The sequence below is a fragment of the Macrobrachium nipponense genome, chromosome 3 (assembly GCF_015104395.2).
Source record: "Macrobrachium nipponense isolate FS-2020 chromosome 3, ASM1510439v2, whole genome shotgun sequence".
NCBI lineage: Eukaryota > Metazoa > Arthropoda > Malacostraca > Decapoda > Palaemonidae > Macrobrachium > Macrobrachium nipponense.
Genome location: NC_087202.1, coordinates 136,670,696 through 136,696,447, shown reverse-complemented (window position 1 = coordinate 136,696,447; position 25,752 = coordinate 136,670,696). Strand labels below are relative to the sequence as shown.

The 25,752-nt window shown below is 31.4% G+C and overlaps 1 protein-coding gene across 1 annotated transcript in view; it reads left to right on the top strand.

The window, feature by feature from the left end:
• LOC135222535 (sodium-coupled neutral amino acid transporter 7-like) overlaps nt 1-25,752 on the top strand; it is a 456,233-nt gene that overhangs the window by 374,921 nt on the left and 55,560 nt on the right.

The following is a 25,752-nucleotide window of genomic DNA, read 5'->3' as shown; positions in this document are numbered from 1 at the left end:
AACTTTTACGGCCTAGTAATATCCAGTCATTTATCTTCATTTTGAAACAATTTTGAAGTCTCTAGAACAATATTGTGATTTATGGTGAATTTTTGAAAAAAAATATATTTCTTCACTCCCTCGTCGACAAAAAAATCTCCAAAATGCGTACATTGCATTATCCTAATATTTGCTCCTTTTCATATTATCCTTTTCATACTTTTTCATATATCAAAATGTGCGCAAATTCATGAAGAATACAAAAAAAAATAATTAAAGGTTGTAGCTTTTCTCATTTCTGAAATATCTGCATATTAATCACGATAATTGGGAAAAAAACTACGAACGGTCACTTTGACGCAACTGAAATGGTAAAAAAACGTAATTGTAAGCTCAAACTCTTACGGCCTAGTAATATCCAGTCATTTATCTTCATTTTGAAACAAATTTGAAATCTCTAGAACATTATTGTGATTTATGGTGAATTTTTGAAAAAAAATATTTTTTTTTCCTATGCGCACCGCATCGTGGCCAAAAATCTCCGAAATGCGTAAATATCGCATTATTCCATAATATTTGCTCCTTTTCAATTATTCCTTTCCTTTTTATAGAGTTTCATATATAAAAATGTGCGCAAATTTATGAAAATACAACAAAAAATAATTAAAGGATGTAGCTTTTCTCATTTCTGATATATCTGCATATAAATCACGATAATTGGGAAAAAACTAAGTACGGTAAACTTTGACGCAACCGAAATGGTCGAAAAACGTAATTGCAAGCTCAAACTCTCACGGCCTAGTAATATACAGTCATTTATCTTTATTTTGAAACAATTTTGAAGTCTCTAGAACAATATTGTGATTTATGGTGAATTTTTGAAAAAAATATTTTTCTTCCCTCCATGCGCAGCTTCGCGGCCGAAAATCTCCAAAATATGTACATCGCATTATCCCAATATTTGCTCCTTTTCATATTAGCCTTTTTATAGAGTTTCATGTATCAAAATGTGCGCAAATTCATGAAGAATACAACAATAAAATAATTGAAGGTTGTAGCTTTTTCATTTCTGAAATATCTGCATATAAATCACGATAATTGGGAAAAAAACTACATGCGGTAAACCTTGACGCAACAGAAATGGTCGTAAAACATAATTGAAAGCTCAAACTCTAATGGCCTAGTAATATCAGTCATTTATCTTCATTTTGAAACAAATTTGAAGTCTCTAGAACAATATTGTGATTTATGGTGAATTTTTGAAAAAAATATTTTTCTTCCCTCCACGCGCTGCTTCGCGGCCAAAAATTCCCGAAATGCGTAAACCGTATTATCCTAATATTTGCTCCTTTTCATATTAGCCTTTTTATAGAGTATCATATATCAAAATGTGAGCAAATTCATGAAGAATAAAACAAAAAATAATTAAGGGTTGTAGCTTTTTCTCATTTCTGAAAAATCTGCATATAAATCACGATAATTGGGAAAAAAACTATGTACTGTCAACTTTGATTCAACCGAAATGGTCGGAAAATGTAGTTGTAAGCTCAAACGTTTACGGCCTAGTAATATCCAGTCATTTATCTTCATTTTGAAACAAATTTGAAATCTCTAAAACAATATTGTGATTTATGGTGAATTTTTGAAAAAAATATTTTTCTTCCCTCCACTCGCCCCCGAAAATCTCCAAAATGCGTACATCGCATTATCCTGATATTTGCTCCTTTTCATATTATCCTTTTCATAGTTTTTCATAGATCAAAATGTGCGCAAATTCATGAAGAATACAACAAAAAATAATTAAAGGTTGTAGCTTTCTCATTTCTGAAATACTGCATATAAATCACAATAATTGGGAAAAAAACTACGTACCGTCAACTTTGACGCAACCGAAATTCGGTCGAAAAAACGTAATTGTAAGCTCAAACTCTTACGGCCTAGTAATATCCAGTCATTTATCTTCATTTTGAAACAAATTTGAAGTCTCTAGAACAATATTGTGATTTATGGAGAATTTTTGAAAAAAATATTTTTCTTCCCTATGCGCACCGCTTCGCGGCCAAAAATCTATGAAATGCGTACATCGCATTATCCTAATATTTGCTCCTTTTCATATTATCTTTTTTATAGAGTTTCATATATCAAAATGTGCCCAAATTTATGAAAAATACAACAAAAAATAATTAAAGGTTGTAGCTTTTCTCATTTCTGAAATATCTGCATATAAATCACAATAGGGAAAAAACTACGTACGGTCAACCTTGACGCAACAGAAATGGTCGGAAAATGTAATTGTAAGCTCAAACTCTTACAGCCTAATAATATCCAGTCATTTATCTTCATTTTGAAACAAATTTGAAGTCTCTAGAACAATATTGTAATTTATGGAGAATTTTTGAAAAAAATATTTTTCTTCCCTCCGCGCGCCGCTTCACGGCCGAAAATCTTCAAAATGCGTACATCGCATTATCCTAAAATTTGCTCCTTTTCATATTAGCCTTTTTATAGAGTTTCATATATCAAAATGTGCGCAAATTCATGAAAAATACAAAAAAAAATAATTAAAGGTTGTAGCTTTTCTCATTTCTGAAATATCTGCATATAAATCACGATAATTGGGAAAAAAACTACGTACGGTCAACTTTGACGCAACCGAAATGGTCAAAAAACATAATTGTAAGCTAAAACTCTTACGGCCTAGTAATATCCAGTTCATTTATCTTCATTTGGAAACAAATTGGAAGTTTCTAGAACAATATTGTGATTTATGGTGAATTATTGAAAAAAATATTTTTCTTCCATCCGCTAGCCGCTTTGCGGCCTAAAATATCCGAAATGCGTACATCGCATTATCCTAATATTTGCTCCTTTTCATATTAGCCTTTTTATAGAGTTTCATATATCAAAATGTGTGCAAATTCATAAAGAATACAACAAAAAGTAATTCAAGGTTGTAGCTTTTCTCATTTCTGAAATATCTGCACATAAATCACGATAATTGGGAAAAAAACTATGTACGGTCAACTTTGACGCAACTGAAATGGTCGAAAAACGTAATTGTAAGCTAAAACTCTTACAGCCTAATAATATCCATTCATTTATCTTCATTTTGAAACAAATTTGAAGTCTCTAGAACAATATTGTGATTTATGAAGAATTTTTGAAAAAATATTTTTCTTCCCTCCGCTCGCCGCTTCGCGGCCGAAAATCTTCAAAATGCGTTAATCGCATTATCCTAATATTTGTTCCTTTTCATATTAGCCTTTTTATAGAGTTTCATATATCAAAATGTGCGCAAATTCATGAAGAAATACAACAAAAAATTAAAGGTTGTAGCTTTTCTCATTTCTGAAATATTTGCATATAAATCACGATAACTGGGAAAAAAACTACGTTTACGGTCAAACTTGCGCAACAGCAATGGTCGTAAAACGTAATTGTAAGCTCAAACTCTTACGGCCTAGTAATATCCAGACATTTATCTTCATTTTGAAACAAATTTGAAGTCTCTAGAATAATATTGTGATTTATGGTGAATTTTTGAAAAAAATATTTTTCTTCCCTCAGCACGATGCTTTGCAGCCGAAAATCTCCAAAAAGCGTACATCGCATTATCCTAATATTTGCTACTTTTCATATTAGCCTTTTTATAGAGTTTCATATATCAAAATGTGCGCAAATTCATGAAGAATACAACAAAAAATAATTAAAGGTTGTAGCTTTTCTCATTTCTGAAATATCTGCATATAAATCACGATAATTGGGAAAAAAACTATGTACGGTCAACCTTGACGCAACAGAAATGGTCGTAAAACGTAATTGTAAGCTCAAACTCTTACGGCCTAGTAATATCCAGTCATTTATCTTCATTTTGAAACAAATTTGAAGTCTCTAGAACAATATTGTGATTTATGCTGAATTTTTAAAAAGAATATTTTTCTTCCCTCCACGCGCCGCTTCCGGCCGAAAATTGCCGAAAAATGGCGGTAAACCGCATAATACCTAATAATTTGCTCCTTTTTCATATTTGGCCATTTTTATCGAGTTTCATATATCAAAATGTGAGCAAATTCATGAAGAATAAAAACCAAAAAATAACTTGAGGGTTGTAAGCTTTTTCAATTTCTTGGAATATTGCATAATAAACTCACGATAATTGGGAAAAAAAAAACTATGTACAGTCAACTTAGACGCAATCGAAATGGTCGGAAAACGTAATTGTAAGCTCAAACTTTTACGGCCTAGTAATATCCAGTCATTTATCTTCATTTTGAAACAATTTTGAAGTCTCTAGAAAAATATTGTGATTAATGGTGAATTTATGAAAAAATATTTTTCTTCCCTCCACTCGACCCCGAAAATCTCCAAAATGCGTACATCGCATTATCCTAATATTTGCTCCTTTTCATATTATCCTTTTTATAGAGTTTCATATATCAAAATGTGCGCAAATTTATAAAGAATACAACAAAAAGTAATTCAAAGGTGTAGCTTTCTCATTTCTTGGAAATATCTGCACATAATCACGATAATTGGGAAAAAAACTATGTACCGTCAACTTTGACGCAACTGAAATGGTCGAAAAAACGTAATTGTAAGCTAAACTCTTACGCCTAGTAATATCCAGTCATTTATTCTTCATTTTATTTTGAAACAAATTTGAAGTCTGTAGAACGAATATTGTGATTTATGGTGAATTTTTGAGAAAAATATTTTTCTTCCCTCCATGCGCCGCTTCGCGGCCGAAAATCTCCGAAATGAGTATATCGCATTATCCTAATATTTGCTCCTTTTCATATTATCCTTTTTATAGAGTTTCATATATCAAAATGTGCGCAAATTGATGAAGAATACAATAAAAAATTATTAAAGGTTGTAGCTTTCCTCATTTCTGAAATATCTGCATATAAATCACAATAATTGGGAAAAAACTACGTACGGTCAACTTTGATGCAACCGAAATGGTCGAAAATCATAATTGTAAGGTAAAACTCTTACAGCCTAATAATATCCAGTCATTTATCTTCATTTTGAAACAAATTTGAAGTCTCTAGAACAATATTGTGATTTATGGTGAATTTTTGAAAAAAATATTTTTCTTCCCTCCGCTCGCATCGACGCGGCCGAAAATCTCCAAAATGCGTACATCGCCATATCCTAATATTTTGCTCCTTTTCATATTAGCCTTTTTATAGAGTTTCATATATCAAAATGTGCGCAAATTCATGAAGAATACAACAAAAAATTAAAGGTTGTAGCTTTCTCATTTCTGAAATATCTGCATATAAATCACGATAATTGGGAAAAAAAACTACGTACGGTCAACCTTGACGCAACAGATATGGTCGTAAAACGTAATTGTAAGCTCAAACTCTTACGGCCATAGTAATATCCAGTCATTTTATCTTCATTTTGAAACAAATTTGAAGTCTCTAGAACAATATTGTGATTTATAGTGAATTTTTGAAAAAAAATATTCTTCCCTCAGCACGATGCTTTGCGGCCGAAAATCTCCAAAAAGCTACATCGCATTATCCTAATATTTGCTCCTTTTCATATTATCCTTTTTATAGAGTTTCATTATATCAAAATGTGCGCAAATTTATAAAGAATACAACAAAAAGTAATTCAAGGTTGTAGCTTTTCTCATTTCTGAAATATCTGCACATAATCACGATAATTGGGAAAAAAACTATGTACCGTCAACTTTGTTTCACGCAACTGAAATGGTCGAAAAACGTAATTGTAAGCTAAAACTCTTACGGCCAATAATAATATCCAGTCATTTATCTTCATTTTGAAACAAATTTGAAGTCTCCTAGAACAATATTTTGATTTTATGGTGAATTTTTGAAAAAAATATTTTTCTTTTCCCTCCGCGAGCCGCTTGCGCGGCCGAAAATCGCCGAAATGCGTATATCGTATATCCTAATATTTGCTCCTTTTCATATTATCCTTTTTATAGTTTCATATATCAAAATGTGCGCAAATTTATAAAGAATACAACAAAAAGTATTCAAGGTTGTAGCTTTTCGCATTTCTGAAATATCTGCACATAATCACAATAATTGGGAAAAAAACTATGTACCGTCAACTTTGACTCAACTGAAATGGTCGAAAAACGTAATTGTAAAGCTAAAACGCTTACGGCCTAGTAAAATATCCAGTCATTTATCTTCATTTTGAAACAAGTTTTGAAGTCTGTAGAACAATATTGTGTTTATGGTGATTTTTGTTGAAAAAAATATTTTTCTTTTTTTTCCTCCGCGCTCCGCTCCGCGGGCCGAATCTCCGAAATGCGTACACGCATTATCCTAATATTTTGCTCCTTTTCAAATTATCCTTTTTATAGAGTTTCATATATCAAAAATGTGCGCAATTGATGAAGAATACAATAAAAAATTATTAAAGGTTGTAGCTTCCTCATTTCTGGAATTATATGCATATAAATCACAATAGTTGGGAAAAAACTATGTACGGTCAACTTTGATGCAAACCGAAATGGTTCGAAAATCGTAATTGTAAGGTAAAAATCTTACAGCCTAATAATATCCAGTCATTTATCTTCATTTTGAAACAATTGAAAGTCTCTAGAACAATATTTGATTTATTTGGTGAATTTTTGAAAAAAATATTTTTCTTCCCTCCGCTCGCATCAACGCGGGCGAAAAATCTCCAAAATGCGTACATCGCATTATCCTAATATTTGCTCCTTTTCATATTAGCCTTTTTATAGAGTTTCATATATCAAAATGTGCGCAAATTCATGAAGAATACAACAAAAAAAAATTAAAGGTTGTAGCTTTTCTCATTTCTGAAATATCTGCATATAAATCACGATAATTGGGAAAAAACTACGTACGGTCAACCTTGACGCAACAGATATGGTCGTAAAACGTAATTGTGAGCTCAAACTCTTACGGCCTAGTAATATCCATTTATCTTCTTTTTGAAACAAATTTGAAGTCTCTAGAACAATATTGTGATTTATGGTGAATTTTTGAAAAAAAATATTTTTCTTCCCTCAGCATGATGCTTTGCGGCCGAAAATCTCCAAAAAGCGTACATCGCATTATCCTAATATTTGCTCCTTTTCATATTAGCCTTTTTATAGAGTTTCATATATCAAAATGTGCGCAAATTCATGAAGAATACAACAAAAAATAATAAAAGGTTGTAGCTTTTTCATTTCTGAAATATCTGCATATAAATCACGATAATTGGGAAAAAAACTATGTACGGTCAACCTTGATGCAACAGAAATGGTCGTAAAACGTAATTGTAAGCTCAAACTCTTTCGGCCTAGTAATAATCCAGTCATTTATCTTCATTTTGAAACAAATTTTGAAGTCTCTAGAAACAATATTGTTTTGATTTATGCTGAATTTTAAAAAAAAATATTTTTCTTCCCTCCACGGCGCGCCGTTCCGGCTGAAAATCTCCGAAATGCGTACATCGCATTATCCTAATATTGGCTCCTTTTCTCATTTGCCTTTTTATAGAGTTTCATATATCAAAATGTGAGCAAATTCATGAAGAATACAACAAAAAATAATTAAGGGTTGTAGCTTTTCTTATTTCTGAAATATCTGCATATAAATCACGATAATTGGGAAAAAAACTACGTACGGTCAACTTTGACGCAACCGAAATGGTCGGAAAATGTAATTGTAAGCTCAAACTTTTACGGCCTAGTAATATCCAGTCATTTATCTTCATTTTGTAACAAATTTGAAGTCTCTAGAACAATATTGTAATTTATGGAGAATTTTTGAAAAAAATATTTTTCTTTCCTCAACGCGCGCCGCTTCACGGCCGAAAATCTCCAAAATGCGTACATCGCATTATCCTAAAATTTGCTCCTTTTCATATAATCCTTTTTATAGAGTTTCATATATCAAAATGTGCGCAAATTCATGAAAAATACAACAAAAAATAATTAAAGGTTGTAGCTTTTCTCATTTCTGAAATATCTGCATATAAATAACGAAAATTGGGAAAAAAACTACGTACGGTCAACTTTGACGCAACCGAAATGCTCAAAAAACATAATTGTAAGCTAAAACTCTTACAGCCTAGTGATATCCAGTCATTTATCTTCATTTTGAAACAAATTGGAAGTTTCTAGAACAATATTGTGATTTATGGTGAATTATTGAAAAAAATATTTTTTTTCCCCCCGCGCCGCTTTCCGGCCTAAAATCTCCGAAATGCGTACATCGCATTATCCTAATATTTGCTCCTTTTCATATTAGCCTTATTATAGAGTTTCATATATCAAACAAAAAATAATTAAAGGTTGTAACTTTTCTCATTTCTGAAATATCTGCATATAAATCACGATAATTGGGAAAAAAAACTATGGTACGGTCAACCTTGACGCAACTGAAATGGTCGAAAAAGGTAATTGTAAGCTCAAACTCTTACGGCCTAATAATATCCAGTCATTTATCTTCATTTTCAAACAAATTTGAAGTCTCTAGAACAATATTGTGATTTATGGTGAATTTTTGAAAAAAATATTTTTCTTCCCTCCACTCGCCGCTTCACGGCCGAAAATCTCCAAAATGAGTACATCGCATTATTCTAAAATTTGCTCCTTTTCATATTATCCTTTTTATAGAGTTTTCATATATCAAAATGTCGCAAATTCATGAAAAATACAAACAAAAAAAATAATTAAAAGGTTGTAGCTTTTCTCATTTCTGAAATATCTGCATATAAATCATGATAATTGGGAAAAAAAAAAAACTACATACGGTCAACTTTGACGCAACCGAAATGGTCAAAAAAACATAATTGTAAGCTAAAACTCTACGGCCTAGTAATATCCAGTCATTTATCTTCATTTTGAAAAAACAAATTGGAAGTTTCTAGAACAATATGTGATTTATAGTGGAATATTGATAAAAAAATATTTTTCTTCCCTCCCGCGCGCAGCTTTGCGGCCTAAAATCTCCGAAATGCGTACATCGCATTATCCTAATATTTGCTCCTTTTCACATTAGCCTTTTTATAGAGTTTCATTATATCCAAAAATGTGTGCAAATTCATGAAAAATACAACAAAAAATAATTAAAGGTTGTAGCTTTTCTCATTTCTGAAATATCTGCATATAAATCACTATAATTGGGAAAAAAACTATGTACGGTCAACCTTGACGCAACAGAAATGGTCGTAAAACGTAATTGTAAGCTCAAACTCTTAAGGCCTAGTAATATCCAGTCATTTATCTTCATTTTGAAACAAATTTGAAGTCTCTAGAACAATATTGTGATTTATGCTGAATTTAAAAAAAATATATTTTTCTTCCCTCCATGCGCCGCTTCCGGCCGAAAATTCCCGAAATGCGTAAACCGCATTATCCTAATATTTGCTCCTTCATCTTAGCCTTTTTATTTTTATAGTGTTTCATATATCAAAATGTGAGCAAATTCATGAAGAATAAAACAAAAAATAATTAAGGGTTGTAGCTTTTCTCATTTCTGAAATATCTGCATATAAATCACGATAATTGGGAAAAAAACTACGTACGGTCAACTTTGACGCAACCGAAATGGTCAGAAAACGTAATTGTAAGCTCAAACTTTTACGGCCTAGTAATATCCAGTCATTTATCTTCATTTTGAAACAATTTTGAAGTCTTTAGAACAATATTGTGATTTATGGTGAATTTTTGAAAAAAATATTTTTCTTCCCTCCACTCGACCCCGAAAATCTCCAAAATGCGTACATTGCATTATCCTAATATTTGCTCCTTTTCATATTATCCTTTTCATACTTTTTCATATATCAAAATGTGCGCAAATTCATGAAAAATACAACAAAAAATAATCAAAGGTTGTAGCTTTTCTCATTTCTGAAATATCTGCATATAAATCACGATAATTGGGAAAAAAACTACGTACTGTCAACTTTGACGCAACCGAAATGGTCGGAAAACGTAATTGTAAGCTCAAACTCTTACGGCCTAGTAATATCCAGTCATTTATCTTCATTTTGAAACAAATTTGAAATCTCTAGAACAATATTGTGATTTATGGTGAATTTTTGAAAAAAAAATGTTTTTTTCCTATGCGCACTGCTTCGGGGCCGAAAATCTCCGAAATGCGTACATCGCATTATCCTAATATTTGCTCCTTTTCATATTATCCTTTTTATAGAGTTTCATATATCAAAATGTGCGCAAATTTATGAAAAATACAACAAAAAATAATTAAAGGATGTAGCTTTTCTCACTTCTGAAATATCTGCATATAAATCACGATAATTGGGAAAAAAACTAAGTACGGTCAACTTTGACGCAACCGAAATGGTCGAAAAACGTAATTGTAAGCTCAAACTCTTACGGCCTAGTAATATCCAGTCATTTATCTTCATTTTGAAACAAATTTGAAGTCTCTAGAACAATATTGTGATTTATGGTGAATTTTTGAAAAAAATATTTTTCTTCCCTCCATGCGCCGCTTCACGGCCGAAAATCTCCAAAATGCGTACATCGCATTATCCTAATATTTGCTCCTTTTCATATTAGCCTTTTTATAGAGTTTCATATATCAAAATGTGCGCAAATTCATGAAGAATCAACAAAAAATAAAAAAATAATTGAAGGTTGTAGCTTTTCTCATTTCTGAAATATCTGCATAAAAATCACGATAATTGGGAAAAAAACTACATACGGTCAACCTTGACGCAACAGAAATGGTCGTAAAACATAATTGTAAGCTCAAACTCTTACGGCCTAGTAATATCCAGTCATTTATCTTCATTTTGAAACAAATTTGAAGTCTCTAGAACAATACTGTGATTTATGCTGAATTTTTGAAAAAAATATTTTTTTTCCCTCCATGCGCTGCTTCGCGGCCGAAAATTCCTGAAATGCGTAAACCGTATTATCCTAATATTTGCTCCTTTTCATATTAGCCTTTTTATAGAGTTTCATATATCAAAATGTGAGCAAATTCATGAAGAATAAAACAAAAAATAATTAAGGGTTGTAGCTTTTCTCATTTCTGAAATATCTGCATATAAATCACGATAATTGGGAAAAAACTACGTACTGTCAACTTTGACGCAACGGAAATGGTCGGAAAACGTAATTGTAAGCTGAAACGTTTACGGCCTAGTAATATCCAGTCATTTATCTTCATTTTGAAACAAATTTGAAGTCGCTAAAACAATATTGTGGATTTATGGTGAATTTTTTGAAAAAAAATATTTTTCTTCCCACCACTCGCCCCCGAAAATCTCCAAAATGCGTACATCGCATTATCCTAATATTTGCTCCTTTTCATATTATCCTTTTTATAGAGTTTCATATATCGAAATGTGAGCAAATTCATGAAGAATAAAACAAAAAATAATTAAGGGTTGTATCTTTTCTTATTTCTGAAATATCTGCATATAAATCACGATAATTGGGAAAAAAACTACGTACGGTCAACTTTGACGCAACCGAAATGGTCGAAAACGTAATTGTTAGCTCAAACTTTAACGGCCTAGTAATATCCAGTCCATTTATCTTCATTTTGAAACAAATTTGAAGTCTCTAGAACAATATTGTAATTTATGGAGAATTTTCGAAAAAAAATATTTTTCTTCCCTCAACGAGCGCCGCTTCACGGCCGAAAATCTCCAAAATGCGTACATCGCATTATCCTAAAATTTGCTCCTTTTCATATTATCCTTTTTATAGAGTTTCATATATCAAAATGTGCGCAAATTCATGAAAAATACAACAAAAAATAATTAAAGGTTGTAGCTTTATTCATTTCTGAATATCTGCATATAAATCATGATAATTGGGAAAAAACTACGTACGGTAACTTTGACGCGACCGAAATGGTCCAAAAAACATAATTGTAAGTCCTAAAAACTCTTACGGCCTAGTAATATCCAGTCCAATTTATCTTCCATTTTGAAAACAAATTGGAAGTTTCTAGAACAATATTGTGATTTATGGTGAATTATGAAAAAAATATTTTTTTCTTCCCCGCCGCGCGCCGTTTGCGGCCTAAAAATCTCCGAAATGCGTACATCGCATTATCCTAATATTGGCTCCTTTTCATATTAGCTTTTATAGAGCTTCATATATCAAAATGTGTGCAAATTCATGAAAAATACAACAAAAAAATAATTTAAAGGTTTTGTAGCTTTTCTCCATTTCTGGAATATCTGCATATAAATCACATAATTGGGAAAAAAACTATGTACGGTCAACCTTGAGGCGCAAGAAAAATGGTCGTAAAACGTAATTGTAAGCTCAAACTCTTACGGCCTAGTAATATCCAGTCATTTATCTTCATTTTGAAACAAAATTTGAAGTCTCTAGAAACAATATTGTGATTTATGCTGAATTTTAAAAAAATATATTTTTCTTCCTCCACGCGCCGCTTCCGGCCGAAAATTCCCGAAATGAGTAAACCGCATTATCCTAATATTTGCTCCTTTTCATATTAGCCTTTTTATAGAGTTTCATATATCAAAATGTGAGCAAATTCATGAAGAATAAAACAAAAAATAATTAAGGGTTGTAGCTTTTCTCATTTCTGAAATATCTGCATATAAATCACAATAATTGGGAAAAAAACTACGTACGGTCAACATTGACGCAACCGAAATGGTCGGAAAAACATAATTGTAAGCTCAAAATTTTACGGCCTAGTAATATCCAGTCATTTATCTTCATTTTGAAACAATTTTGAAGTCTCTAGAACAATGCTGTGATTTATGGTGAATTTTTGAAAAAAATATTTTTCTTCCCTCCACTCGACCCCGAAAATCTCCAAAATGCCTACATTGCATTATCCTAATATTTGCTCATTTTCATATTATCCTTTTCATACTTTTTCATATATCAAATGTGCGCAAATTCATGAAGAATACAACAAAAAATAATCAAAGGTTGTAGCTTTTCTTCATTTCTGAAATATCTGCATATAAATCACAATAATTGGGAAAAAAAACTACGTACGTCAACTTTGACGCAAACCGAAATGGTCGAAAAACGTAATTGTAAGCTCAAACTCTTATGGCCTAGTAATATCCAGTCATTTATCTTCATTTTGAAACAAATTTGAAATCTCTAGAACAATATTGTGATTTATGGTGAATTTTTGAAAAAAAAAAAAAAATTTTTTCCTATATGCACCGCTTCGCGGCCGAAAATCTCCGAAATGAGTACATCGCATTATCCTAATATTTGCTCCTTTTCATATTATCCTTTTTATAGAGTTTCATATATAAAAGTGTGCAAATTCATGAAGAATACAACAAAAAATAATTAAAAGGATGTAGCTTTTCTCATTTCTGAAATATCTGCATATCACGATAATGGGAAAAAAACTAAGTACGGTCAACTTTGACGCAACAGAAATGGTCGAAAAACGTAATTGTAAGCTCAAACTCTTACGGCCTAGTAATATACAGTCATTTATCTTCATTTTGAAACAATTTTGAAGTCTCTAGAACAATATTGTGATTTATGGTGAATTTTTGAAAAAAAATATTTTTCTTCCCTCCATGCGCCGCTTCGCGGCCGAAAATCTCCAAAATACGTACATCACATTATCCTAATATTTGCTCCTTTTCATATTAGCCTTTTTATAGAGTTTCATATATCAAAATGTGTGCAAATTCATGAAGAATACAACAAAAAAATAATTGGAGGTTGTAGCTTTTCTCATTTCTGAAATATCTGCATATAAATCATGATAATTGGGAAAAAAACTACATACGGTCAACCTTGACGCAACAGAATGGTCGGTAAAAGAAAACATAATTGTAAGCTCAAACTCTTACGGCCTAGTAATATTCAGTCATTTATCTTCATTTTGTAACAAATTTGAAGTCTCTAGAACAATATTGATTTATGGTGAATTTTTGAAAAAAATATTTTTTCTTCCTCCACGCGCTGCTTCGCGGACCGAAAATTCCCGAAATGCGTAAACCGCATTATCCTAATATTTGCTCCTTTTCATATTAGCCTTTTTATAGAGTTTCATATATCAAAATGTGAGTAAATTCATGAAGAATAAAACAAAAAATAATTAAGGGTTGTAGCTTTTCTCATTTCTGAAATATCTGCATATAAATCACGATAATTGGGAAAAAAACTATGTACTGTCAACTTTGACGCAACCGAAATGGTCGGAAAACGTAATTGTAAGCTCAAACGTTTACGGCCTAGTAATATCCAGTCATTTATCTTCATTTTGAAACAAATTTGAAGTCTCTAAAACAATATTGTGATTTATGGAGAATTTTTGAAAAAAATATTTTTCTTCCCTCCACTCGCCCCTGAAAATCTCCAAAATGCGTACATCGCATTATCCTAATATTTGCTCCTTTTCATATAATCCTTTCATAGTTTTTCATATATCAAAATGTGCGCAAATTCATGAAGAATACAACAAAAAATAATTAAAGGTTGTAGCTTTTCTATTTCTTAAATATCCTGCATATAAATCACAATAATTGGGAAAAAAACTACGTACCGTCAAATTAGACGCAACAGAAATGGTCGAAAACGTAATTGTAAGCTCAAACTCTTACGGCCTAGTAATATCCAGCCATTTATCTTCATTTTGAAACAAATTTGAAGTCTCTAGAAGAATATTGTGATTTATGGAGAATTTTTGAAAAAAATATTTTTCTTCCCTATGCTCACAGCTTCGCGGCCAAAAATCTCCGAAATGCGTACATCGCATTATCCTAATATTTGCTCCTTTTCATATTATCCTTTTTATAGAGTTTCATATATCAAAAAGTGCGCAAATTCATGAAAAATACAACAAAAAATAATTAAAGGTTGTAGCTTTTCTCATTTCTGAAATATCTGCATATAAATCACGATAATTGGGAAAAAAACTACGTACGGTCAAATTTGACGCAACCGAAATGGTCGAAAAACATAATTGTAAGCTAAAACTCTTACGGCCTAGTAATATCCAGTCATTTATCTTCATTTTGAAACAAATTTGAAGTCTGTAGAACAATATTGTGATTTATGGTGAATTTTTGAAAAAAATATTTTTCTTCACTCCGCGCGCCGCTTCGCGGCCGAAAATCTCCGAAATGCGTACATCGCATTATCCTAATATTTGCTCCTTTTCATATTACCCTTTTTATAAAGTTTCATATATCAAAATGTACGCAAAATGATGAAGAATACAATAAAAAATTATTAAAGGTTGTAGCTTTTCTCACTTCTGAAATATCTGCATATAAATCACAATAATTGGGAAAAACTATGTACGGTCAACTTTTTTTGATGCAACCGAAATGGTCGAAAATCGTAATTGTAAGGTAAAACTCTTACAGCCTAATAATATCCAGTCATTTATCTTCATTTTGAAACAAATTTGAAGTCTCTAGAACAATATTGTGATTTATGGTGAATTTTTGAAAAAAATATTTTTCTTCCCTCTCCGCTCGCATCGACGCGGCCGAAAAATCTCCAAAATGCGTACATCGCATTATCCTAATATTTGCTCCTTTTCATATTAGCCTTTTTATAGAGTTTCATATATCAAAATGTGCGCAAATTCATGAAGAATACAACAACAAAAAATTAAAGGTTGTAGCTTTTCTCATTTCTGAAATATCTGCATATAAATCACGATAATTGGGAAAAAAACTATGTACGGTCAACCTTTACGCAACAGAAATGTTCGTAAAACGTAATGTAAGCTCAAACTCTTACGGCCTAGTAATATCCAGTCATTTATCCTCATTTTGAAACAAAATTTGAAGTCTCTAGAACAATATTGTGATTTATGGTGAATTTTTGAAAAAAATATTTTTCTTCCCTCAGCACGATGCTTTGCGGCCGAAAATCTCCAAAAAGCGTACATCGCATTATCCTAATATTTGTCCCTTTTCATATTAGCCTTTTTATAGAGTTTCATATATCAAAATGTGCGCAAATCATGAAGAATACAACAAAAAATAATAAAAGGTTGTAGCTTTTCTCATTTCTGAAATATCTGCATATAAATCACTATAATTGGGAAAAAAAACTATGTACGGTCAACCCTTGATGCAAACAGAAATGGTCGTAAACTTAATTGTAAGCTCAAACTCTTTCGGCCTAGTAAATATCCAGTCATTTATCTTCATTTTGCAAAACAAATTGAAAAGGTTCTTCTAGAACAATTTTTATGTGATTTACGCTGAATTTAAAAAAAAAAATTTTTCTTCCTCCACGCGCCGCTTCGGCCGAAAATTCCCGAAATGGTAAAACGATTCCTTAATATTGCTCCTTTTAATATTAGCCTTTTTGTAGAGTTTCATATATCAAAATTGTGAGCAAATGAGAAAATAAAAAAAAATAAAAATAATTAAGGGTTGTAGCTTTTTCTATTTCTGAAATATCTGCATAAAATCACGATAATGGGAAAAAAACTATGACGGTCAAACCTTGACGCAAACAGAAATGGTCGTAAAACGTAATTGTAAGCTAAAAACTCTTACGGCCTCGGTTAATATCCAGTCATTTATTCTTCATTTTGGAAACAAATTTGAAGTCTCTAGAACCAATATTGGATTTATGCGAATTTAAAAAAAAAATATATTGTTTTCTTTCCCTTCCACGCGCCGCTTCCGGCGAAAATTCCGAAAATGAGTAAACCGCATTATCCTAATACCCTTTTTTGCTCCTTTTTTCAAATATAGCCTTTTTATAGAGTTTTTCATATATCAAAATGTGAGCAAATTTATGAAGAATAAAACTAAAATTTTGGCCTCCTTTTCATTTATTAGCTTTTTATAGAGTTTCATTAAATTAAATCCAAAATGTGAAGGCAAAATTTATGAGAAATTTTTAACAAACAAAAAATAATTAAGGGTTGCAGCTTTGTTCCTCATTTCTGAAATTATCTGCAATTAAAATAAATCACGATAATTTGGAAAAAAACTACGTTACGGTCAACATTGACGCTAACCTAAATGGTCGGGCAAAAAACTAATTGTAAGCTCAAAATTTTTACGGCCTAGTAATATTCTTAATGTATTTTTATTAATTATAATTTATGCCAGTCATTTTTCTTCATTTTTGAAACAATTTTTGCAAAGTCTTCTAGAACAAAATACCTGTGATTTATGGGGAATTTTGAAAATTTTTGGAAAAAAATATTTTCTTCCCTACACTCGACCGAAAATCTCCAAAATGCCTACATTGCATTATCCTAATATTTGCTCATTTTCATTATTCCTTTTCATACTTTTTCATATATCAAAATGTGCGCAAATTCATGAAGAATACAACAAAAAAATAATCAAAGGTTGTAGCTTTCTCATTTCTGAATATCTGCATATAAATCACAATAATTGGGAAAAAAAAAAAAACTACGTACGGTCAACTTTGACGCAACCGAAATGGTCGAAAAACGTAATTGTAAGCTCAAACTCTTATGGCCTAGTAATATCCAGTCATTTATCTTCATTTTGAAACAAATTTGAAATCTCTAGAACAATATTGTGATTTATGGTGAATTTTTGAAAAAAAAATTTTTTCCTATACGCACCGCTTCGCGGCCGAAAATCTCCGAAATGAGTACATCGCATTATCCTAATATTTGCTCCTTTTCATATTATCCTTTTTATAGAGTTTCATATATCAAAATGTGCGCAAGTTCATGAAGAATACAACAAAAAATAATTAAAGGATGTAGCTTTTCTCATTTTCTGAAATATCTGCAATCTAAAATCACGATGATTGGGAAAAAAAACTAAGCTAAGTACAGTCAACTTTGACGCAACAGAAAATGGTCGAAAAACTAATTGTAAGCTCAAACTCTTACGGCCTAGTAATATACAGTCATTTATCTTCATTTTGAAACAATTTTGAAGTCCTCTAGAAAACAATATTGTGATTTATGGTGAAATTTTGAAAAAAATATTTTCTTCCCTCCATGCGCCGCTTCGCGGACCGAAAATCTCCAAAATGCGTACATCGCATTATCCTAATATTTGCTCCTTTTCATATTAGCCTTTTTATAGAGTTTCATATATCAAAATGTGTGCAAATTCATGAAGAATACAACAAAAAATAATTGAAGGTTGTAGCTTTTCTCATTTCTGAAATATCTGCATATAAATCATGATAATTGGGAAAAAACTACATACGGTCAACCTTGACGCAACAGAAATGGTCGTAAAACATAATTGTAAGCTCAAACTCTTACGGCCTAGTAATATTCAGTCATTTATCTTCATTTTGTAACAAATTTGAAGTCTCTAGAACAATATTGTGATTTATGGTGAATTTTTGAAAAAAATATTTTTCTTCACTCCGCGCGATGCTTCGCGGCCGAAAATTCCCGAAATGCGTAAACCGCATTATCCTAATATTTGCTCCTTTCCATATTAGCCTTTTTATAGAGTTTCATATATCAAAATGTGAGCAAATTCATGAAGAATAAAACAAAAAATAATTAAGGGTTGTAGCTTTTCTCATTTCTGAAATATCTGCATATAATCACGATAATTGGGAAAAAAAACTATGTACTGTCAATTTTTGACGCAACCGAAATGGTCGGAAAACGTAATTGTAAGCTCAAACGTTTACGGCCTAGTAATATCCAGTCATTTATATTCATTTTGTTGAAAAACAAATTTGAAGTCTCTAGAAGAATATTGTGATTTATGGAGAATTTTTGAAAAAAATATTTTTCTTCCCTCCACTCGACCCCGAAAATCTCCAAAATGCGTACATCGCATTATCCTAATATTTGCTCCTTTTCATATAATCCTTTTCATAGTTTTTCATATATCAAAATGTGCGCAAATTCATGAAGAATACAACAAAAAATAATTAAAGGTTGTAGCTTTTCTCATTTCTTAAATATCTGCATATAAATCACAATAATTGGGAAAAAACTACGTACCGTCAAATTAGACGCAACAGAAATGGTCGAAAAACGTAATTGTAAGCTCAAACTCTTACGGCCTAGTAATATCCAGCCATTTATCTTCATTTTGAAACAAATTTGAAGTCTCTAGAACAATATTGTGATTTATGGTGAATTTTTGAAAAAAAAAAAAAAAAATATTTTTCTTCCCTATGCGCACAGTTTCGCGGCCAAAAATCTCCGAAATGCGTACATCGCATTATCCTAATATTTGCTCCTTTTTCATATTATCCTTTTTATAGAGGTTTCAATATATCAAAGTGCGCAAATTCATGAAAAATACAACAAAAAATAATTAAAGGGTTTTGTAGCTTTTCTCATTTCTCAAATATCTGCATATAAATCACGATAATTGGGAAAAACTACGTACGGTCAATTTGACGCAACTGAAATGGTGGAAAAACATAATTGTAAGCTAAAACTCTTACGGCCTAGTAATATCCAGTCATTTATCTTCATTTTGAAACAAATTTGAAGTCTGTAGAACAATATTGTGATTTATGGTGAATTTTTGAAAAAAATATTTTTCTTCACTCCGCGCGCCGCTTCGCGGCCGAAAATCACCGAAATGCGTACATCGCATTATCCTAATATTTGCTCCTTTCATATTATCCTTTTTATAAAGTTTCATATATCAAAATGTACGCAAAATGATGAGAATACAATAAAAAATTATTAAAGGTTGTAGCTTTTCTCACTTCTGAAATATCTGCATATAAATCACAATAATTGGGAAAAAACTATGTAGGGTCAACTTTGATGCAACCGAAATGGTCGAAATCGTAATTGTAAGGTTATAACTCTTACAGCCTAATAATATCCAGTCATTTATCTTCATTTTGAAACAAATTTGAAGTCTCTAGAACAATATTGTGATTTATGGTGAATTTTTGAAAAAAATCTTTTTTCTTCCCTCCGCTCGCATCGACGCGGCCGAAAATCCTCCAAAATTGCGTACATCACATTATCCTAATATTTGCTCCTTTTCATATTAGCCTTTTTATAGAGTTTTATATATCAAATGTGGCGCAAATTCATGAAGAATACACAATAAAAAATTAAAGGTTGTAGCTTTTCTCATTTCTGAAATATCTGCATATAAATCACGATAATTGGGGAAAAAAAAACTATGTACGGTCAACCTTTACGCAACAGAAATGTTCGTAAAACGTAATTGTAAAAGCTCAAACTCTTACGGCCTAGTAATATCCAGTTCATTTATCCTCATTTTGAAACAAATTTGAAGTCTCTAGAACAATATTGTGATTTATGGTGAATTTTTTTTGAAAAAAAATATTTTTCTTCCCTCAGCACGATGCTTTGCGGCCGAAAATCTCCAAAAAGCGTACATCGCATTATCCTAATATTTGCTCCTTTTCATATTAGCCTTTTTATAGAGTTTTCATATATCAAAATGTGCGCAATTCATGAAGAATACAAACAAAAAATAATAAAAGGTTGTAGCTTTTCTCATTTCTGAAATATCTGCATATAAATCACTATAATTGGGAAAAAAACTATGTACGGTCAACCTTGAAACAGCACAGAAATGGTCGTAAAAACGTAATTGTAAGCTCAAACTCTTTCGGCCTAGTAAAATATCAGTCATTTATCTTCATTTTGAAACAAATTTGAATTCTCTAGAACAATATTGTGATTATGCTGATTTAAAAAAATATATTTTTCTTCCCTCCACGCGCCGCTTCCGGCCGAAATTCCCGGAAAATGCGTAAACCGCATTATCCTAATATTTGCTCCTTTTCATATTAGCCCTTTTTGTAGAGTTTCATATATCAAAATGTGAGCAAATTTATGAAGAATAAAACAAAAAATAATTAAGGGTTGTAGCTTTTCTTATTTCTGAAATATCTGCATATAAATCACGATAATTGGGTAAAAAAACTATGGTTACGGTTCAACTTTGACGCAACCAGAAATGGTCCGGAAAACGTAATTGTAAGCTCAAACTTTTTACGGCCTAATAATATCCCAGTCATTTATCTTCATTTTGAAAACAAATTTTGAAGGTCTCTAGAACAATATTGTAATTTATGGAGAATTTTTGAAAAAAAATATTTTTCTTCCCTCAACGCAGCGCAAAACTTCACGGCCGAAAATCTCCAAAATGCGTACATCGCATTATCCTAAAATTTGCTCCTTTTCAATATTATACCTTTTTATAGAGTTTCTATATATCAAAATGTGCGCAAAGTTTGTATGAAAAATATCAACAAAAAATAATTAAACAGGTTGTCAGGCTTTTCTCATTTCTGAAAAATATCCTGCATTTTAAATTAAATCCACCCCCCCGATAATTGGGCGGAAAAAAAACTACGTTACGGTCAACTTTGACGCAACAGAAATTATGGTCGTTTAAAAACGTATTTGTAAGCTCAAACTCTTAACGGCCTAGTAATATCCAGTCATTTATCTTCTGGTTTGGAAACAAAACTTTTTGAAGTCTCTAGAACAATATTGTGATTTATGGCTTGAATTTAAAAAAAAAATATCTTTCTTACCCTCCACACGACCGCTTCCGGTCCGGAAAATTTCCCGAAATGCGTAAACCGCATTAATCCTAATATTTGGCTCCGTTTCCATGATTAGCCTTTTTATAGTATTTCATATATCAAAATTTGGGTGCGCAAATTCATGAAGAATAAACAAAAAAAAATTTAAGGGTTGTAAATCTTTTCTCATTTCTGAAATATCTGCATATAAAATCACACGATAAGTTGGGAAAAAAACTACGTACGGTCAACTTTTGATGAACCGAAATGGTCGGAAAACGTAATTGTAAGCTCAAACTTTTATGGCCAAGTAATATCCAGTCATTTATCTTCATTTTAAAACAATTTTGAAGTCTCTAAAACATATTGTGATTTATGGTGAATTTTTTGAAAAAAATATTTTTCTTACCCTCAACTCGACCCCGAAAATCTCCAAAATGCGTACATCGCATTATCCTAATATTTGGTCCTTTACATATTATCCTTTTCGTACTTTTTCATATATCAAAATGTGCGCAAATTCATGAAGAATACAACAAAAAATAATTAAGGGTTAGCTTTTCTCATTTCTGAAATATGCTGCATATAAATCACGATAATTGGGAAAAAAACTACGTACAGTCAACTTTGACGCAACCGAAATGGTCAAAAAACATAATTGTAAGCTAAAACTCTTACGGCCTATGTAATATCCAGTCATTTATCTTCAATTTGAAACAAATTAAGTCTCTAGAACAATATTGTGATTTATGGTGAATTTTTGAAACAAATATTTTTCTTCACTCTGCGCGCCCGCTTCGCGGCCGAAAATCTCCGAAATGCGTACATCGCATTATCCTAATATTTGCTCCTTTTCATATTAGCCTTTTTATAGAGTTTTATATATCAAAATGTGCGCAAATTCATGAAGAATACAACAAAAAATAATTAAAGGTTGTAGCTTTTCTCTTTCTGAAATATCTGCATATAAATCACGATAATTGGGAAAAAAACTATGTATGGTCAAATTTGACGCAACCGAAATGGTCGAAAAACGTACTTGTAAGCTAAAACTCTTATGGCCTAGTAATATCCAGTCATTTATCTTCATTTTGAAACAAAATTTGAAGTCTCTAGAACAATATTGTGATTTATGGTGAATTTTTGAAACAAATATTTTTCTTCCCTCTGCGCGCCGCTTTGCGGCCGAAAATCTCCGAAATGCGTACTTCACATTATCCTAATATTTGCTCCTTTTCATATTAGCCTTTTTATAGAGTTTTATATATCAAAATGTGCGCAAATTCATGAAAAATACAAAAAAAATAATTAAAGGTTGTAGCTTTTCTCATTTTTGAAATATCTGCATATAAATCACGATAATTGGGAAAAAAACTACATATGGTCAACTTTGACGCAACCGAAATGGTTGAAAAACGTACTTGAAAGCTAAAACTCTTATGGCCTAGTAATATCCAGTCATTTATCTTCATTTTGAAACAAATTTGAAGTCTCTAGAACAATATTGTGATTTATGGTGAATTTTTGAAACAAATATTTTTCTTCCCTCTGCGCGATGCTTTGCGGCTGAAAATCTCCAAAATGCGTACATCGCATTATCCTAATATTTGCTCCTTTTCATATTAGCCTTTTTATAGAGTTTTACATATCAAAATGTGCGCAAATGCCATGAAAAATACAACAAAAATTAATTAAAGGTTGTAGCTTTTCTCATTTCTGAAATATCTGCATATAAATCATAATAATTGGGAAAAAAACTATGTACGGTCAAATTGACGCAACCGAAATGGTCGAAAAACGTACTTGTTAAGCCTTAAACTCTTACGGCCTAGTAAATATCAGTCATTTTAAACTTACATTTTGAAACAAATTTGAAGTCTCTAGAACAATATTGGTTGATTTATGGTGAATTTTTGAAAAAAAACTATTTTTCTTCCCTCCGTGAGCCTCTTCGCAGCCAAAAATCTCCGAAATGCGTACATCGCATTTTATCCTAATATTTGCTCCTTTTCATATTAGCCTTTTTATAGAGTTTCATATATCAAAATGTGCGCAAATTCATCAAGAATACAACAAAAAATCAATTAAATGTTGTAGCTTTCTCATTTCTAAAATATCTGCATATAAATCACGATAATTGGGAAAAAAACTACGTACGGTCAACTTTGACGCAACCGAAATGGTCAAAAACGTAATTATAAAGCTCAAACTCTTACGGCCTAGTAATTAAATCCAGTCCATTTATCGTTCATTTTTTTGAAACAAACTTTGAAGTCTCTAGAACAATATTGTAATTTATGGTGAATTTTTGAAACAAATTTTTCTTCCCTCTGTGCGCTGCTTCGCGGCTGAAAATCTACAAAATGCGTACTTCATATTATCCTAATATTTGCTCCTTTTCATATTAGTCTTTTTATAGAGTTTCATATATCAAAATGTGCGCAAATTCATGAAAAATACAAAAAAAAAATAATTAAAGGTTGTAGCTTTTCTCATTTCTGAAATATCTGCATATAAATCACGATAATTGGAAAAAAAACTACATATGGTCAACTTTGACGCAACCGAAATGGTCGAAAAAACGTACTTGTAAGCTCAAAACTCTTTACGGCCTAGTAATATCCAGTCATTTATCTTCATTTTGAAACAAATTTGAAGTCTCTAGAAGAATATTGTGATTTATGGTGAATTTTTGAACAAAATATTTTTCTTCCCTCCGCGCTCCGCTTCGCGGCCGAAAATCTCCAAAATGCGTACATCGCATTATCCTAATATTTGCTCCTTTTCATATTAGCCTTTTTATAGAGTTTCATATATCAAAATGTGCGCAAATTCATGAAAAATACAACAAAAAATAATTAAAGGTTGTAGCTTTTCTCATTTCTGAAATATCTGCATATAAATCACGATAATTGGGAAAAAAACTATGTACGGTCAACTTTGATGCAACCGAAATGGTAGAAAAACGTAATTGTAAGCTCAAACTCTTACGGCCTAGTAATATCCAGTCATTTATCTTCATTTTGAAACAAATTTGAAGTCTCTAGAACAATATTGTGATTTATGGTGAATTTTTGAAACAAATATTTTTGTCTTCTCGCTCGCAGCTTCTCGGCCAAAAATCTCCAAAATGCGTACATCGCATTATCCTAATATTTGCTCCTTTTCATATTAGCCTTTTTATAGAGTTTCATATATCAAAATGTGCGCAAATTCATGAAAAATACAACAAAAAATAATTAAAGGTTGTAGCTTTTCTCATTTCTGAATATCTGCATATAAATCATGATAATTGGGAAAAAAACTACGTACGGTCAACTTTGACGCAACTGAAATGGTCAAAAAACATAATTGTAAGGTAAAACTCTTACAGCCTAGTAATATCCAGTCATTTATCTTATTTTGAAACAAATTTGAAGTCTCTAGAACAATATTGTGATTTATGGTGAATTTTTGAAACAAATATTTTTCTTCCCTCTGCGCGCCGCTTCGCGGCCGAAAATCTCCGAAATGCGTACATCGCATTATCCTAATATTTGCTCCTTTTCATATTAGCCTTTTTATAGAGTTTCATATATCAAAATGTGCGCAAATTCATGAAAAATACAACAAAAAATAATTAAAGGTTGTAGCTTTTCTCATTTCTGAAATATCTGCATATAAATCACGATAACTGGGAAAAAAACTACATATGGTCAACTTTGACGCAACCGAAATGGTCGAAAAACGTACTTGTAAGCTCAAACTCTTACGGCCTAGTAATATCCAGTCATTTATCTTCATTTTGAAACAAATTTGAAGTCTCTAGAACAATATTGTGATTTATGGTGAATTTTTTGAAAAAAATATTTTTCTTCCCTCCGCGCGCCGCTTCGCGGCCGAAAATCTCCAAAATGCGTACATCGCATTATCCTAATATTTGCTCCTTTTCATATTAGCCTTTTTATAGAGTTTCATATATCAAAATGTGCGCAAATTCATGAAAAATACAACAAAAAATAATTAAAGGTTGTAGCTTTTCTCATTTCTGAAATATCTGCATATAAATCACGATAATTGGGAAAAAAACTACGTACGGTCAACTTTGACGCAACCGAAATGGTAGAAAAACGTAATTGTAAGCTCAAACTCTTACGGCCTAGTAATATCCAGTCATTTATCTTCATTTTGAAACAAATTTGAAGTCTCTAGAACAATATTGTGATTTATGGTGAATTTTTGAAACAAATATTTTTCTTCCCTCCGCTCGCAGCTTCTCGGCCAAAAATCTCCAAAATGCGTACATCGCATTATCCTAATATTTGCTCCTTTTCTTTTTATATTATCCTTTTTATAGTGTTTCATATATCAAA